Consider the following 18,720-nt stretch of genomic DNA (forward strand, 5'->3'; position numbering starts at 1 on the left):
AATCCAGAAGCAAAAGAGGACTTATAAACGGATTGGGAAGTGTAATAAAATCTATTTCTGGTAATCTAGATCAAGAAGATGCTGAAAGATACAACGCTGCCATTAAATCACTTGAAAATAACCAACAGAACATTATTACCAACATCAATAGCCAACTCAGTCTCAATAAAAGAATAATGACAAATTTTAACCAAACAATTTCATTACTTACACACAACCAAGAAATCATAGCTGAAGAGACAAGCAAAATTAGCTTAGAGATAAACCAATTCGTTTTCGATTTTAATGATTATATGCAAGTTCTAAATATCCTTGACCAGATAAATCTAAATTTACAAACAATTATACAAATACTGGATGATCTACAAACAGCAATTACATTTGCAAGAATCAAAACTTTACACAACGGTCTCATTAAACCTGAAGAAATAAAATGGACCGTGCAAAAGATGCTTGAACACCACCCTGCATCACAGATTCCCTATATTCAGGAAGAAGACTTAACCAAATACTATGAAATCATAGACATTGATGGTTACTACACGAATCACACCCTTGTTTTCATTTTACATTTTCCTATTCTTCATTCCAAGTCGTTCACATACTTCCATTTATACTCCCTTCCAACTAATAATCACATAATAATCATTCCACCTGGTCCATACCTAGTCCACAACTCAGACCTTTTTCAATATATGGATGTACCATGCAAAAGAAGCGAATCCAAATCATTCATCTGTCCTGAGAAATTTCCACAAGAGAATGACCAGACTAATGAGTGCATCATCCAAATTCTCCAGTTAATCAATGATGCTGCCCAATGCCAAAGTGTTCCCGTCACTGTCACTACAACGATCATTCAAAAAGTATCTGATGCACACTACATTGCCGTTTTTCCAAAGGCTACGAAAGTATCTACCCATTGCACCACCACTGAAATAGAAGTACTCGAAGGGACCTATCTAATTGAGTTACCGCCAGGATGTGAACTACGAACCAATAATGAAGTTTACACGAATTCCAAAACAACAATTAAAGAAGAACCACTAACATTACCAAAAGTCAAGACCACCACTATTCTGAAGAACCACCCAATAGTCAAACCCCTAAAATTGGACAGAATTCCTTTAGACGAACTACACAAGTTATCACAGGAAGAAGAAAGGTTCCAATCCATCCTTCCAACACAAATGGACCACAGCTACATATGGACACCACCGATATATATCCTGGTAGCAATCCTTTTAATTTTTGGTTTTCTCAAGCTACGCAAACTGAAAAAAGAAAAAGATGAGCAGAATCCAACCACAGCAGAAGACATCCCTGACCAAAGCCAAGAGTCCTCAGAAACAGTTCACAGAGTTTTGTTCATCCCTCACAAAACTTCCCCAGGGGATGGAGAAATTACGATACATTAACCCCGATTGTCAGCAGTATTGCAGTTCAATAGTTCAGCCGATCAGCAGTTTCGACACATATTGCAGACAAGTCGTCATCAATTAATTTCATATAAATACTGTAAATTTTCATTTTAAAGTCAGTTGTAATTATATTAAATAAAGTGCTGTTACTCTGTCAGTTGTACCTTTAAAAGGGCCTTTTTAAAAAGTACCTTCGGGAGTGACAACCCTTAAGTCGCGTTAATGGCTTAGCGATATCTGCAAACTTCTTAATAAACCTTCGGTAGTAAGTACATAGTCCAAGAAAACTTCTCACTTGGTGTTTGTCAGTTGGTTTTGGCCATTCCTTAATGGAATCGATTTTTCCCTTATCCACGGCCACTCCTTCTTTACTGACTATATGACCCAGATAATTGACTCTACCTTGAAATAGCTGGCACTTCTTGGGGTTTAGCATCAATTGGGCAGCTTTAAGTCGATTAAAAACGTTTTCTAAATTCCTCAAATGATCTTCGAATGTCTCCCCCAAGACGATTATGTCATCTAAATAAACCAGGCATGTTTTCCAAGATAACCCTCTCAACACATTTTCCATAAGCCTCTCAAATGCCGCAGGAGCATTACAGAGTCCAAATGGCATAACTTTGAATTGCCACAATCCAGATCCTGTGGTGAAGGCTGTCTTTTATTTATCTACTGGGTCCATTTCTACCTGCCAGTATCCAGACTTCAAATCCAAAGTAGAAAACAATTTACTTCCAGCCAATGTGTCCAATGTGTCATCGATCCGAGGCAGAGGATAACTATCTTTCTTGGTAATGTTGTTCAGCAAACGGTAATCCACACAGAACCTCGTCGTTCCGTCTTTCTTCTTAAACAGGACCACCGGAGAGACCCATGGGCTCGTAGAAGGTTCTATCACCCCGTCTTTCTTCATTTCCTGAACAATCGTTTCAGCTTCCTCTCTTTTCGCCTGTGGTAATCGTCGAGCTGTTTGACGAATTGGCTTAGCATTACCAGTGTCAATTTTATGCTTAACAACGGTAGTTCTTCCCGTCTTTCCTCCTTTTGGTACGAAAATATCACGATACTGCCGAAGAAATTCCCTTAATTTCCTTTTCTCAATCTGATTCAGAGACTGTCCTGCAACTGCGACCATTTGGTCGAATTTGTCGTTGGAATTATCAGATGTTGTCGCCTGACGGATTATGGATGTCACAGGTAGACAAGTTCCTACTTTTGTCTCTTTCTTTATGGTCACTGGGTAGTCGTTGACATTGATAAGTCTCACAGGAATTTCCTTAGCCGAAGTCACCAATTCCATCGTCGTGGTTCCAAAGCTCCATCATAACAGGTCTCCCTTCGTCCACAATTCCCTGTAGCCGCGCTACTATGATCGTTTCGCTTCTCGCAGGCACGACGGTATCTTCTTTAATGGCTGCTTGCACAGTGTTGTCATCATGTGGATGAAGAAATACCTCCTCGTTACCAACTTTGATTACCTTATTCTTAAAATCCAATTGGAATCCATGCGTATTCATTACGTCCATTCCTAATATAACATCCTCTTCGATGTCAGCAACTATAACAGTATGGACGAACTTTTCTGCTCCAATTCCTAATTGTATCTGGATTTCTCCATGAATGTTGGCATTTTCACCTGTAACGGTCCGAAGTCGTAACCTCGTTGGTAACAGTTTCTTACGGCTGTTTATAACTGTCGGGCGTATAATGGTTCTGGTCGCTCCGGTATCCACCAACAACATATGCTTTTTACCATTTATTTCTCCATCTACATATACACTATCTTCACGACATTTCAAAGAAGCTATTAGTATAAGAGGGTCTTTGGAAGAGTTCCGGGTCGGAGCTGTCCCCCTAAGGCTGCCTCGTTCTGGTTTTCCTGATGGTGAGTTTCTTGATTTTATGGTCTTCTTTTTCTTGCATGTCATGCTTTTCATCATATTAACGAGCTGGTCAAGTTTATCTTCATCTCCTTCCTCTTTACAGTCCTAACTTTACTGTACCCGCCAGAGGCCTGCGTAGCTGACTCGTATTCGAGGGCGGCGGATAAGACATCAACGAGCGTCTTGTGACGAGCTAATCGCAGTGTTCTCTGCATTTCATGATCACGAAGACCATCAATAAACGTTTGAACGGCCAATTTTTCCATCATGTCTTCGGGAGCTGTTGGATAAGCGTATTGTACTAATCTGGCAATATCTACCTCGTATTCTTGAAGAGCCTCATCTTTCTTCTGTCTACGATTTTTAAGCTGCGACTGATAAACATGCTCCAAATGTTCGTGGCCATATCGCATATTTAGCCTCTTCTTGAGTTGTTCGAAATCATCGGTCTCCTCTACGGCTATGGTCTGAAGCACATCTAAGGCATCTCCTCGAAAAGCGATAGTCAGGTTTACAGCCTTTTCTTTTTCAGACCATCCATTCGCTCTTGCAGCTGATTCGAACTGTTTCATGTAGTTATTCCATGACGATTTTCCGTCGAAAGTTGGGACTTTAACATGAACAGAACCTTCACTTCCTTCATATTTCGGCCGTATTTCCAACTTACATTTCGTCTCGTCTTCTTTTGTCTCTATTGTAATCGGGTTGTTTCCTCTCTCTGCTGTCCCTGTTTCCTCCAGCTTCCATTTCTTTTCCTTTTCCATTTTTTTCCATATCTTTTCTTCGAAGGCCAACATATCGGCAGCAACTTGGTTTTTTAACGACGACATTCTATCGTCGAGGGCAGACATCTCAGAAGTGACTGTAGAGATTTCCAAAGAGATGTTAGCAGAAACTTTGCTTTCCAAAGAAGAAATCTCGTTAGAAACTTTGTTCTCCAATGATGCAATGTCACCAGAAACTTTGTTCTCTAATGATGCGATGTCACCAGAAACTTTGGCTACATCACCAGAAACTTTGGCTACATCACCAGAAACTTTGGCTACATCACCAGAAACTTTCGAAATCGACGAGAGGACAGCATCTTCAAATATATAAGTCTCAGGATCTAGTCCTTCTTCTAGCAAAGCGTTCTTTAGTCGTTGGACTAACTCAGCCTTTTTTCCGGTAGAAGCTAATTCTCTGTCTTCGAGATGTCTTCTTAAATTAGTCACTGTCAGCTCATAAATCGCCGTTATTTTCACAATTTACAAATATTCACTTGTAATTTATTTTCACAATACAATTTATCTTATGTATTCCACTATTCTGACACCATTTGTTGTGAATTTATTAAAAGGTTCAATATTTATAACACTTACGAAATTAATTTATTATTTTATTTATATTAATTTATCTTACAATAATTTATATATCCGAACGTAACAATTGAAATCGCGAGCGCGTCTTCAAAATCAACTGTCCCTTCAATGAAAGCTCCGTTATTATATATCAAAACACAGCCGGTCGAGAATTCAGCCTGATTATACTAGAAGGTCAATCCGGGTCATCGTTTCGACCGTTTTCTGGAAGGTACCGTTCAGGTAAATAGAAGGCTCTCGTAAAATCTAAAACATAAACATGTGAATAAAAACATGTTTACAGGTTTTTAATATGACTCATATTTTTACGTAACAATATCTTTGTCGCAATAACTAAAACACAATGCTAGAAAATGCTCGGAATTTATATTAATTAGGCTAATGAGCCGCACTCTTCAGGAAAGTCCTAGGAACACTTCAACAGAAGCATTAGGCACAAATGCGAACAAGATCTTGAATAAACCCAATTTGGTTTTAGAAATGCTATGAAAACTAGGGAGGCACTTTTTGCGATAAATATTCTATTACTAAAATCCTGTGGATATATACATCGGAAAGAAAAGATGGAAACTGATGATTTCGTTAAAACTGCGATGCGTCATAAAATTCATTTTTTATGTTCATAAAGAAACACCTGATGTAAAATAGAAATTGATGGCATCAGCATTGAACAAGTAATGAAAATAAAATACCTTGGAATTAAACTGTCCAGCTATGGAGACCTAGACAAAGAAGTGTGAGATCAAGCATAAAAAGCAAATAGACTGACAAGATGCCTTAATAATATATATCTATACTTTCGCATTATATAGAGAAACAGACGCATTAACACTGAGATGAAGTCAATAATTTTTTTAAAGCCAGTGTAAGACTAAAAATGACATATGCCTCAGAAACTAGACCAGACACAGCAACAACCAGGGCCGGAGATAACGGGCATGCAAGGGACAGGTTTTTATGGAAGGTTATTCCTCTGGTTTGAACCCACCTATTGGAAAAGGTCTTAGACTAATAATTACTCATATTGGATCTGAAACTGGCTTTGTAAATGGTGGTTTATTAGAATTTACATCAAGAACCGCCCAAAATTATCATTATTAAAAGACTGCAGACGTATTTGAAGAGTATGGGCACGTGGCTAAATAATCTGACAGTATACCTATAGGCTCGTAGAGTGACTGGGACAAACCAAAAGAGATACGAGACGCTTTCTAGAAAATATAGGTAGCTGATATCTGAACTAAAACAGAAAACAAAGAGTAAAAATCAGAAGTTTTCTGCTTGTTCGAAACCAAAATTAAAATTCTTATTTAACCCTCATCCGGACACTTATTTGTTCTGACGTAGTAGGACAGAGAGTGCCCGTCGGACACACAGTAACAATATATTGGTATTTCATGTTATAATTAATAAAATAGGTATCAATTCTTTTGAATTTTTATTTTTAGCTAATAAAGTAATAATTAGTCAGTAATCGGTCTATAAAAATTAAAAAACAATGCAAATCTTAACCTATAATTCTAAAGTATCTACAAATATATGACATTTTGTTACTTTCTTAGGCAACTAATTTACTCACGTTTTACACTGCTGTGCTCGTTGCAAACCTGCAACTATTAAAAGTTTGTTTTTGTGTTCTTGATTTTGTTGATGGACATAAGTAACATATTATTTTCTGTGTTGACTGAGGTATGGCACTTGTGGCAGTTGCTTTTCCTGCAAAGTTCGCCATAAGGGATCTGGTTGATTTAGACAGTCCTACGTTCGATCTGTAGATAATAAGGGGCTTTATAAGTTGTTCTACTGTTTTAATTATGAATAGACGTCTTTTTCGTATCTTTTTATGTTCCAGTTTGCATGCAGGTTGATCCAAATAACATAAGATGCTAGACAGCATACATCTAACATGTTCAAAAAATATGCGAAAGTCCAACGGTTTGTAGTACGTTTGTTGCCTTTTTTGTAAAATCAAATGTAGAAGACACTGGCTCCTTGTTCTTACATGGTTGAAACTCAGGAGGAATAAACTTTTTATTTTTTCTAACTGTGCCAACAATTGTTAAACCGTTAGATAGCATATTATAAGCCATATCCAAGTCCGTAAAATAGTTATCAAATGTTACGTCCTGTTGTTCGGTAATAAGGTTCGCTTAGCGATTCTACCACTTCACGTCCCAAACCAGTAGCTACTTGGTTACCTTCTTTGCCGAGATATGGAATCGCATTTAAAGGATAAATAGTTTCTGAGTCACATGCCCACCATATTTTCGATCCATACTTGTCGGGTTTTGAGGGAATATATTGTTTGAACGGACATCTTCCACGATAAGGAATGAACTGCTTGTCGATTGTTATATTTCGTTCTGGCAAATATTGCTTTTTAAATTTCCTGGTAGTTGATCCCATATATCCCGTATAGCAGCCAGTTTATCTTTTTTACGTCTCTCGGATCTTGTCGTTTTGTTATCGAAACGAATAAAATGCAAAAGCTCTTTGAACCGATTTATAGCCATAGTGGCTCGAAAAATCTGTGGTCCATAAACTGAATTCCACAAAGCTTCATAATTTGCATAGTTGCATTTTAGATGCCCGGCGGTGAACAGGAGACCAAAGAAAGCATACATTTCAATTCTATCACAGGACTTCTATGGTTTATTTTGCAATACACGATAAGCCTCTAGATTAGTGTAACGGACAATGTCATCCACAATATTTTCAGTCAAATATAAGCGAAATGTACCTATTGGTGCTTCAATGCGTGTTGTAGGTGGAAGTTGAACTTAGTGTAGTGGTCCTTTTACTAAATTTTGAACTCGTGTTTGTCCAGTAGGAAAAGGTTGTGATGACCACTCAGTTTTATCTTTAGCAATATACATTTCTGGTTGACTGTTTCTGATGTGTTCTTCAAGAGCTGAAATTTTATCATAAAGTATATTAGTCTCAATCTACGTTTAATTTTATACTTACATGGATTTTCCTCTGAAATTTGTTCATCCTCCTCTTTACTAGCTTTCAACAAATGATCGTCATCTGATTCAGATTCGTCGTGGAAATTCTCTACGCAGTATTCGTCATCATCAAAATCAGACAAGTTCTCAATTATATGTGAAAACTAAAAAGTGAAGATATTTCTATGTACGGAATAAACACCAGTAAAATAAATTGAACAGCTTACCCGAAACTACAGGATTACGAAAATATGAAAAATATCAAACAAAGCAAACAAAGTAAACTGAACTCTAAGCCACATTATTTTGCTAAATAATTCTTTATAAAGCAATATACTATGCTCTAGGCTAGCAAAAATGCAACTGAATCAGTCAGACTAGTCAGAGCTTGTTTAGTACTTCACGTTACCGAAAGTCGATAAAAATATTGATAACCAGTGGCGTATCCGCATCGAAAAGCAAATTGTGTCCGACGGACACACACTGTTTGGTTACGTCCACAGATTAGTGGTCTGTGGTTACGTCAGTAAAAATAATTTTATTTTTTTATATTTAATGTTGATTAGTTCACAATAAGACAATGGAGAAGAAGGGCACAAGAGAGATCTGAATGGAAGGACATAGCCAGACAGGCAAAGACCCATCCAGGGTTATGATGCCAAAAGAAGAAGAAGAAGTTCACAATATTTAGTTGTTGTCTCCAATAAGTTTACTTTAAAGTCGACAAATTCCTAATTTTTGAGGTAATCATATACTGTAATTTTGAAATATACAGTAACATATCTATAAGTGTGTCCGATGGACACACCTTTTCCGGATAAGGGTTAAATCTGTGCCTTCTACGATTTACAAAGCAAGCAGAACGATGAATGACCGACCGACATGGGGAATCTAACAAATAGAAATCTTCGGATTTTTGCAGGGCACCTACGCCCGCCTGATTAGTCCTAAAAGGATGAAATACGTATAAGCGAATTGTAGAGGCATAATACGTAAAATCAAATCTGAACGCTCTTCTAAAATAGGAAGTTTTAGAAAATTATGCTCTTAAGTATTTAAGATTATCATGCTTTTGAGTAAAATTTAATCGTATAATTGTATAGGTAATACTATTTAGAGTAATGCTGGTTCCTTCATATTTTACCTTTCATTATCTAATGGTACTCTGTTTTAGTATGTTTATGCAGCTATCGTCTTAAAATATAATAGTCAAATCTGTGTTTTGTAAGCTAGGTATATAAAAAAAATTTAAAGAATCAATATTCGGGCCACCCTGTAACAAACAATTTTGTAAGAATGTCAATCCCCGCCACTCGAATTAGTTTTCAGAACTAGTACAACCTCGAATCTACTACTCATTACAATCGTCCAAATAAATTGTTCATTCCACTCAGCTGCGAACATGTGATTGTAATATTTTGTCAGCTACGTCAGTTAGTTCGTCATTAGCAATTTCCTAGAACCTGAACCTGCGCATATCGACCTGTTGACCGAGAGTATACACCTCGTTGGTTTAATTTCGGCCATTTTAAGTTCTCTATGGGTAGGTAAAAGTGTATGTTGTGATTTTTCTCTTGCTCATCCTAGCCGCCATGGGATTCTAGTTGCGAAAAACCTTGCACACGCAAGTGTGCCTTACAACCTAGTAAATATGACGTAAGTTTTATTTAATTTATTGCGATTTTCATAAAATTATCAGTTTATTTGTTTATTGTTTAAGCCAGCGTCTGTGTATTGCTCACAATACTGCTGCGTTGTCAGATTGTTATGTTACTATTTCGAGTATTTTGACCTAAAAAATTGCAATATGGCAAATACTTAATATTGATTAAAAATTCACGTTTTGAAGTAGTGATTTCCTGTTATAATTTATAATTGTAAACAAATTGAAAATATAGGTTCGCGTACGCATTCTTTTTCATAGAAAACAGACAGGGATTTTAGAAAAACCAGCTGTTGATTAATTTTCTCATCACTGCTATCTTTTCCAGAAGTCAAAAGTTTTTGTATGCTAATAAACAACAATTTTAAATGAAATATATTGTTGATCTATGTACCTAATTTCGTAAGAGTGCCGATAAGTGTTTTATATGAAACTTTTTATTATAGTATTGATTGTATGACTTGCAAATAAAATCAAAAATATAGTTCGTCGAATCTTATCTCAATATTGTAGTAATTATCTCCTCTATGTTTAAGTAATTCACATCTCGTCTCTTAACGAAATCTTCTACACTATGCATTACATTTGTTCGGTATCTCCACTATGCAGGTAGTTCCACCCCCTTAATAGATTTATTGAAAGGGCTCACTTAAATTAAAATCGAACAATATATCTTCCTCAATTGGAGAATTATGGAATCCAAAGTTCTTAGGTTGTCAAATTTTTGCAATGTTAAGCTCACTTGCCTTTATATTATTCATTTTTTTGCCTCTGGTTATATTGCTTATATTTTCTTTATACATGGTATTACCAATAATTGTTTTTTTAAGTAACAGGACAAACCTTTTTTTTTTTGTTATTCTGTTAATATTTTAAAACAAATTGTTTGCCAAAATGTGCGATGTTCATTAAAATAACTGTATATACTTCCTGGTTTTAGATGTCATGTACTTAAACTCTTTTGGCTGATTCTGCTAATGTGTTATTAGTTGCAAAAAGTGTATGAACAGGAATATTTACATCTCATCTAATTTACCACCATGGTTTGACAAGACTTGCAGAGATGTGATGAGAGATATGTCTGTTTATATATTGGTGATCATCACCAAAGAATTTCCTTTTATATGACATTATAGCATGTGGGTGTCCAAAACAATCTCACTGAAGACTCTAGCAATAGTAGACCATATACCATCATCCTCTGTAATGAGTTTCCATGGTTTTAATATCCTAATGGAATCTTTCTCCCTGTTCTTCATTGTAGTTTTCTGGAAATTGATATAAAGTTAATGTGGGGGTAGTAAACTTTATTGTCCCATGGTTACAACCATGAATATTAAAATTGGAACATATATTTTCTACTACTTTTATGTAATTCTCTGCCTTATGATTTCCAATAAAATGTAGTACTTAAAAAGCATTTAATTTCCTTTCATGGGTGCTATGAATTGTGAATCTTTAATAAGCTGTATTATTTGGGGACCAGTGACTATTCTGGCTTTTAGTTTTTCTGTGCTTATTCCAAGAAGTTTACTAACAAGTATCCAAAACATTGTTCATCTTGATCTAGAGCCTTGACAGCTTGCTGTACATAAGCCCCAACATGATATACAATCCCTGCACAAAAATGTATATAAAAGATCGTCCATGTAAAAGATACTCTTTCATTCTTAATGATCAATTGGTATTGACCCAACTTTGTTACCATTGTGTAAAAGGACAGATTTCAAACTGTCTGAAATGTTTTGAAAGGTCAATAAAAATGGAGCCGCACCATTTGCATTTTGTATATTTGGTTTAACTACTTTTTTTGATAGCACTTCTCTTGAGTTTTTACATAAAACCAGGTTATTTTCTTAAGAAAAATGAGACTAGATATCTATCTTCTCTATGATAAAATTTAATATCAGTACCTGGGTATAGAAGTTTTTTATTATTTTATCTGAAAGCAAGGTCTCCAAAAAAGTCTTTCAGTTCTTGTTGATTAAAACATATGAGAAACATACAATTACAAATACTCAACCTCTTTGATGTTCGTTTGTTATCTTCTGTTGAACTTTAGACCACTGAATGTTAAAATGGGCATTTCTTCAGAATACAATACTAACATCCTTCTCTCTAGTCTCAAACTAGGTCAGAATATATCCATTTTTGTCTATTGTTCCGATTGATGTGTTTATTATTTAAAATGCAAAAATAAAAATCATGATGATTGCTTGGTTTACTTCAAATTAACCCTGCATTGGTGTGGTGCCTGAAACTTACGTGCCTGGTGTGGTGGGGTGTGACATACCCCATAGCAGAATACGTATTGGAAAACTCAATATTTGAGTATCTGCATTAAAAGTATATACATTTCATTTGAACATTTGAAATAGTGTGTACTATAAAAAAAATGAAAAAGTATCAGCTCAAACAATTTATTGCACAGTTCAAAAATAGCAGAAATAGCAGCTTAAAACCATTACATTTTTCTGAAATGAAAAAAAACTAAAGACTTCTAAAAACACATTTTTCTTTATTTACTTATAAATTAATAAACATAAAGAAAAATACGGACATCAACACAATTAACAACATCATTTACTGACTTTCCTCGTTGATGCAAGTATCACATTTGAAACATGCATGTTCTAAACAAACAAAATGCCTGCAATCATAACACACGTAGCGACTTTTTCTGTCTCTTGTTATGGGGCACAACACACATCTATCTTGTACTTTCTGACGTTTAGGCAACGGTTCATCACAATCTGCAGTCTTATAGCCCGGTGTCTCACGCAGTTTTCTCAGCAACCGAGGATTGTGTTGCCTTTCTTCCATATAATCTGCTATGAGTGACAAACTAAGAGATTTCAAATATTTTCGACGCTTCAGTGTATAGTTATTATTGTTGATCTTATAGATTACTTGGGAGTTAATTCCACACATATTCAAGAGCGCATAGAACACCGTCAACGACCACCTTCTGCTGTTACGGGAAACGTCGTATGTACCTGATAACTGGTCAACGGTGTCAACCCCTCCCTTAGTAACATTGTAGAATGTGATTATTTCTCCCTTCCTAGCGTTTCCCGTAGATTCGTCTATTGTGTCATCATGGTGTAGTGTTGATAAAAGAACATTTTTGTTTTTCTTTGGGATATAGAATACTAAGGTTGTATTTTTTTGGAAACCAAAAAGTGTAGAATACTGTTCTCGATTCTTTGTATTGACCATTGTGGAAGGAATTTGCTTCTTATTCTTTCGGACAGTACCCACAGATGTTAACTGGTGTTCTTCAAGAAGTTGTTGCATTAATGGATAAGTAGTGAACCAATTATCGAATGTGATATTTCGTTTGCTGCCAGACACTGGTGAAATCAATCTTAAAACTACATCTGTAGGCTTTGTACTCAGTTTGAAAGGACCATCCGGTTGAGAACCACAATAAATTTCCAAGTTTGTAGTATAATAACATCTTGAATCGACTAAAGCAAAGATTTTGATTCCATAACGAGCCGGTTTATTCGGAATGTATTGCCGAAAAGGGCACCTGCCACGAAATGCCTCCAATTTTTCATCAATAGTGAGATACATGCCAGGTGTATAGGCAGACTGAAAATTGTCAACTACTCTTTCGAAAACACTTCTAATTGGGGCTAGTTTATCGATTTTGATTCTATCTACGCGCGTAGCTCCATTGTCAAACCGCAAGCACCTTAGCAGAAATTGAAAGCGTTTTAGAGACATAGTTTTCTTGAATATTGGCATTTCTGTGCCGTCGTGCCCAGAAATCTTCAAGGTTTCGCCGAGACGATCGATGAATTCCTGCCAAATAAAGTAATCTAACGACAGCCTTGATTTCTTGCTCGGAGGTCTCTTTTACTACGTATTGGTGCCCATCGTTGTAACGTTCACTTACTGAATTGATTTTCTCATTAGTATGTTTTACAATATCAGCAATGAGTGTGTCATCCATGAAAATCTTCCAACAATCAATTGCAGTTTTAGCTTCTTTAGCGTGTCGTTTCACGCCAGGCAATTGAGAAATTATATTTTCGGCTCTAGTGCGAACCGATCGTACTTCTACCTTCTTGGCCCATTTAGTCACTTTATCTCTGCCCAAATATCTACCTAATGTACTCACATCATCTCCATTCTCTTGTTCACTTTCATCTTCGTCGCCATCTTGTTCTGTGTCTGTGGCATGAGAACTTTCACTAACATTGTCGAACTGCACTTCGTCTTCGGAATCAGGAATAGCCCCATCTTCATCGCTTTGTACCTCTTCCCAGAATCTTAGCAATCTCGCTTGCTCTTGTTCATAAGTACACATCTTTATAACAAATTTTGAGCACAACAACCAGAGTAAAAAGTAAAAAACCACGTGAAATTCGGAAAAAATGTCCAGCATCAACAATGATAAACTGACTGACGGCAGAGGTGTGGTGGGGTGTGACATACCCTTGCGGCATATTATGACATCTATATAAATCAGTATTGAAGAAATTATGAAAATAACAATGCTACTCGATAGAATGATATTTTAGTAACAGCTACTGAACAATAGAGGGCGGTAAGGTGCTGTTTTTGAGAGAAATTCCGTTTTTTGCATGCGTGGGGTGTATCATACCCCACCACACCAACGCAGGATTAATGTTACTCCAAATAAGATACTTTTTCTTTCCTATTGATTCAATGCATATTTTATGTACCAAATGTGGAGCCTAAGATTTATCCTGGTATCCAAAGTGACATCAAAATAAGCCAGATAAGCTCTTTTTAGAAATTCAGAAACAGGTTTTGTCCATTTTCCTTCAAAATATATTCAGTTATATTTTATTAGCATTCTATAGTTATTGTAAGTAGTTGAGCTTTTTGTTTTCTTTTTATAAATCTAACTTTAACAAAAAAACATAGTATTTCTTAAAATTATATTTCTGTTCTTTATCGGGTTTGCAAATTCCGTATCTAAAGGTATCTACAAATACATCATATTATAATAATTTTAGTGCAATGGCGTAATTTACTATTTCCCACTCACCTTCCCGCGCTTTAATTGTCATATAAGGTCTCACGCTTCAGGAATTCTTGTAAACAGCGGCAACGTAGCATCTCGTGTTCGAGATTGCATCATGTTGTACAACACAACGATTACGATTAGACACCATGTGCCATGTGCAGATTGATCAAGAAGTAGAGTAATTTATCATCTTGTACATGATTTTCTGCGATGGTAGGCATGAACTACCTACTTTCACGTACCTGAAACCTTATTTGTTTCAAGTTCTGTACTTTCGAATTGCTTTTGTAAAAGAATGCAGACTAGCTTGATAATTGTATAGGGTGAAATACATTATTTTCATGAAATATGTGAACTGTTTATTTTCGCTTGCAAATGTATTTGTATGGACGACATTCTGAGTTTTGCTTTACAATTATTACTTATGTGTTTTCTAAAATTCTCCTCAATGCTTTCATATCTTTAGTTATTTTTTTACATATTTTTGGTTTATCTTTTAGATGATAGCCTTTACTTGACTTTCTTCTCAACACGTGTCCCGTGTGATCTTATCCTCAGAATAATTAAACTAACTTCATATAAAAATTGCTGGAGAACAATTTATGTCGACAAACTACAGTACATTTAAAAATGATTGACACCATTGAAATTTTATAGCAAAGGTCTAAATAGGTACAGGGTTGGTCAATACAGGAAAAACATAATAATTGATACCTTCTTATCTGAATTTTCACTCGACTTTTATATGACCACCCCCACAAATCTCAATACAATACATCATAAAATGCAAATGAGCAAACCCTAGGGTTTAAGCAATAACTGAAGGCCTTGGTGAAGGAGAACATAAAAATGACTTACTTTAATATAAAAAAACTAAAATGTCAATATTACCTACTCACATTAATTTTTATAAAAGTACTAAATATTAGAGTACATTTCCTTACAATTTAATAATAAATATACTTTGAGTACTAGCGTGATATAAACTTATAATTAGTAATAGAAATATATAATTACATACCTAAATACATAAGTTGTCTTCTTCCAAGGAGGCATTATCCTTATTATCAGTTTCTTCATTTCCCACAGAAATAATTGGTTCTATTGTTTCCTCTATTAACATATCGAGTCTCCAGAATGTTTCTTTCTCTGCTATGACAAGTCTTATAGCTTTTTGCCAATTGTTAGATGAAATTTTTGATATAGACTCATGTCAACAGAAAGAGCGTAGCGATAATAGTAAAAAGGAAAATATCTAAAGCAGTAATAGGATTTATGCCCATATCAGACAGAGTTGTGCTATTGAAAATTAACTCAAGTCCCTCTAATATACACGTCATTCAGGTCTACGCACCGACATCAGAATCCACTGAAGAAGAAATAGAAAATTTCTATCAGACTCTAGACTACTCTCTAAAACTGACCAAAAAACATGAAATTACTATCTCATGGGCATTTCAATGGCAAAATAGGACAAGGTAAAGTCGAGAATGTCGTGTGGTCATATGGTCTTGGCATAATAAACGAAAGAGGAGAAATACTGATCCAATTCTGCCAAGAGACGGATATGGTTGTAAGGAATACACTTTTTAAATTATACCTAAGAAGGCTTTATACATGGAAAGCACCCGGTGGTACCCCAGGGAAAATCATAAGAAACCAAATTGATTTTATTAACATAAACAAAAGGTTTAGAAATTCTATCACCTCAACAAAAACATATCCAGGCGCAGATGTCTTCTCAGATCATAGTCTATTGGTTGCAAATATCAACATATGACTCAAAATAATTCATAAAAAATTGAAGCCCAAGATAGATATAAGACTACTAAAAGAAAATGACATCCAGAAAAAAGTAAAATCAGAGATTAATAACAATTTTGCGAAAATAATAGGACGGCACTATAGTGTATTTTTATGTATGAGAGAGTAATAAAACAATAAATTATGTATGCAAATCCCTAAACTGTTGATACGGGTGACTCAATGAAAAACAGATATTTGTCAACAAGTTTACAGAAGTATATAGGAAAACAATTTTAAATTGAGTATGACCACCAGGTATAAAGGTTGGAGCAGAATAGAATACAATAGTTGTGAGGGTTACTAATCCCTAAATAAGGTTGCCAGTGTCGGAGTGATGGAGGTTAACAGGTACTAATGAATTTGCAAGAAATGTAAGATGTTTATTTTATTGGTTATATATAACCAATAAAAGTTTAATAAGTACCTACCTATTTGCAAAATAAAGTTTAATTCTTTAGATAAAATAAAACGTTTTATTTTATCTGAAATGAGTGCATTCCACGAAGTAAGGGTTTCAACAATCAAACATTTAATTCTTTAATTCCAGGAATCTACGACAGTAATTGACTAGATAATTACCTTCTAAACTTATTCCACAGAAAATGTGATAGTGGGTTTTTCCATTTTGTATATAGGAAGGTCCAAGTGGCGTATTCAAAATTCTTAACAGTTCACTAAAAGTAGGTACTTCAGTTGCAAGGAGCAGTTTATTGTGTATACTAGTGTTATGGAAAATTTGGAAGTGTCGTGTAAACGCCGAAAAATTGGTCCTCTAACAGTTAATGAAAAAACATTAATATTTAATTGTTTTAAATCATTTACAGACAAACGTTTATGTGAAAGTGTTGATGAGACCGTTGAGTTAGTTAGCAGTACACTTGGTGTTGGGAAATCTACGATTTACAGAGTTATTAAAGAAGAGAAATGTGGTAGTTTTCAAATGCCACGTAATGCTCCAGGGAAACCAAAATTTCAAATAGAATATCATTTTAAAGAAGGACTTCGACGGAAAGTGCATGAATTCTTCTTTAGACAAGAATTTCCAACATTGGATAAAGTTCTTGTCTCAGTTCGAGATGATAAGGATTACCCAGAAATGAGTCGAAGTACGTTATGGAAACTTTTAAAAGAAATAGGCTTCCGCTGGAAAAAGAATCCCAGAAAGTCTATTTTATTAGAAAGAAGCGATATTGTCATATGGAGAAGACATTTTCTAAGAACCATAAAGGAAATGAGAAACCAAAAAAGAAAAATATTTTATCTTGATGAAACATGGATCAACGAGGGTCATACACCAAATAAATTTTGGCAGGATGAAACTGTTACAAGTCAAAGGCACGCTTTTGTAAATAACTTATCTACTGGTTTAAACCCACCATCAGGAAAGGGACGCAGGCTGATAATAGTACACATTGGCAGTTCAGACGGTTTTGTTGAAGGTGGTTTATTAACTTTTGAATCAACTCGTACCGGTGACTACCATGAAGACATGAACGCTGATGTCTTTCAAGAATGGTTCGAACAAATGATAGATCTTCTTCCTAAGAACTGTGTAATAGTAATGGATAATGCAAGTTATCACTCCAGACTTATAGAAGGACTGCCCACAACCAAGTGGTTAAAAAAAGACTTGCAGAATTGGCTGAGTTCAAAAAATATTACGTACCATCCCGGATCTATAAGAAAGGAACTTTATTCGTTGTGTGCCCTTCATAAAGAAAAATTAAAAAAATACGAAATTGATGAAATTGCCAAAAATCGTGGAATGACAGTACTTAGATCCCCACCATATCATTGTGAATTAAACCCGATTGAACTGGTATGGGCACAGATAAAGAGTGAAGTTTCAAGAAAAAATACCACTTTTAAAATTCATGATGTTAAACAGTTGTTTTTGGAGGCCGTAAATAATGTAAAACCTGAAAACTGGGAAAAGGCAGTAAATCACACTATTAAAGAAGAGGAAAAAATGTGGAAGCTGGACAATATTACTGATAAAATGATCGAGCCAGTTATTATAAATCTTGGTTCTGAAAGTTCATCTTCTGAATCTGATTTGGATTTGTAACAAGTAGCTGTAAGTTTTATATTAATATTTTTATTCATCTATTTAACATACCTTAGACGGTTTTAAAAACTCTTTTTCTCTTTTGTAATTTTTAAAAATTAAAAAAAATGTGAATTTTTTAAAACCCTTTTTAATGTAGGCCAGTCAGTTCTAATATAGTGTGTGATAAAAGAGGTCACTTTTGTTTACATACACATAACACTTTATAACACTGAAATAATTCATTTATTTTTTACAATTATTCAAAGTAATTTTTCAATTAATCTTGAGCACGCCCATGGAGTGGTCGGAGCTACCAGTTAAAATTATGCTAATTACTCTCTCGTTCATAAAAATAAACTATACTAGAGGCATAAAAGAACAATGGAACGAAATGAAGACATGTATTACCACAATTTCGCATGAATATCTAAAATCAAAACGAGAAAAGAAGCAAGAATGGATGACAGATAAAATATTGCACATGATGGAAGAGCGAAAAAAATTAAAAGGTAGAAATGACAACGAATAGAAAAAGTTGCATAAGTCTACACTACAGGACATAAAAGGAGCATGGCTGACG

General features: G+C 35.1%; 1 protein-coding gene across 1 annotated transcript in view; it reads left to right on the plus strand.

Moving 5' to 3' along the window:
- The first annotated feature begins 9,112 nt into the window (after positions 1–9,112).
- crc (bZIP transcription factor crc) overlaps positions 9,113–18,720 on the plus strand; it is a 60,221-nt gene continuing 50,613 nt past the window's right edge. Inside the window, exon 1 of the mRNA XM_072541478.1 lies at positions 9,113–9,272. The gene's annotated coding sequence lies outside the window, so the exon portion shown is untranslated. The remainder of the gene's footprint in view (positions 9,273–18,720) is intronic.

This window comes from Diabrotica undecimpunctata, chromosome 1, assembly GCF_040954645.1.
Source record: "Diabrotica undecimpunctata isolate CICGRU chromosome 1, icDiaUnde3, whole genome shotgun sequence".
Taxonomy (NCBI): domain Eukaryota; kingdom Metazoa; phylum Arthropoda; class Insecta; order Coleoptera; family Chrysomelidae; genus Diabrotica; species Diabrotica undecimpunctata.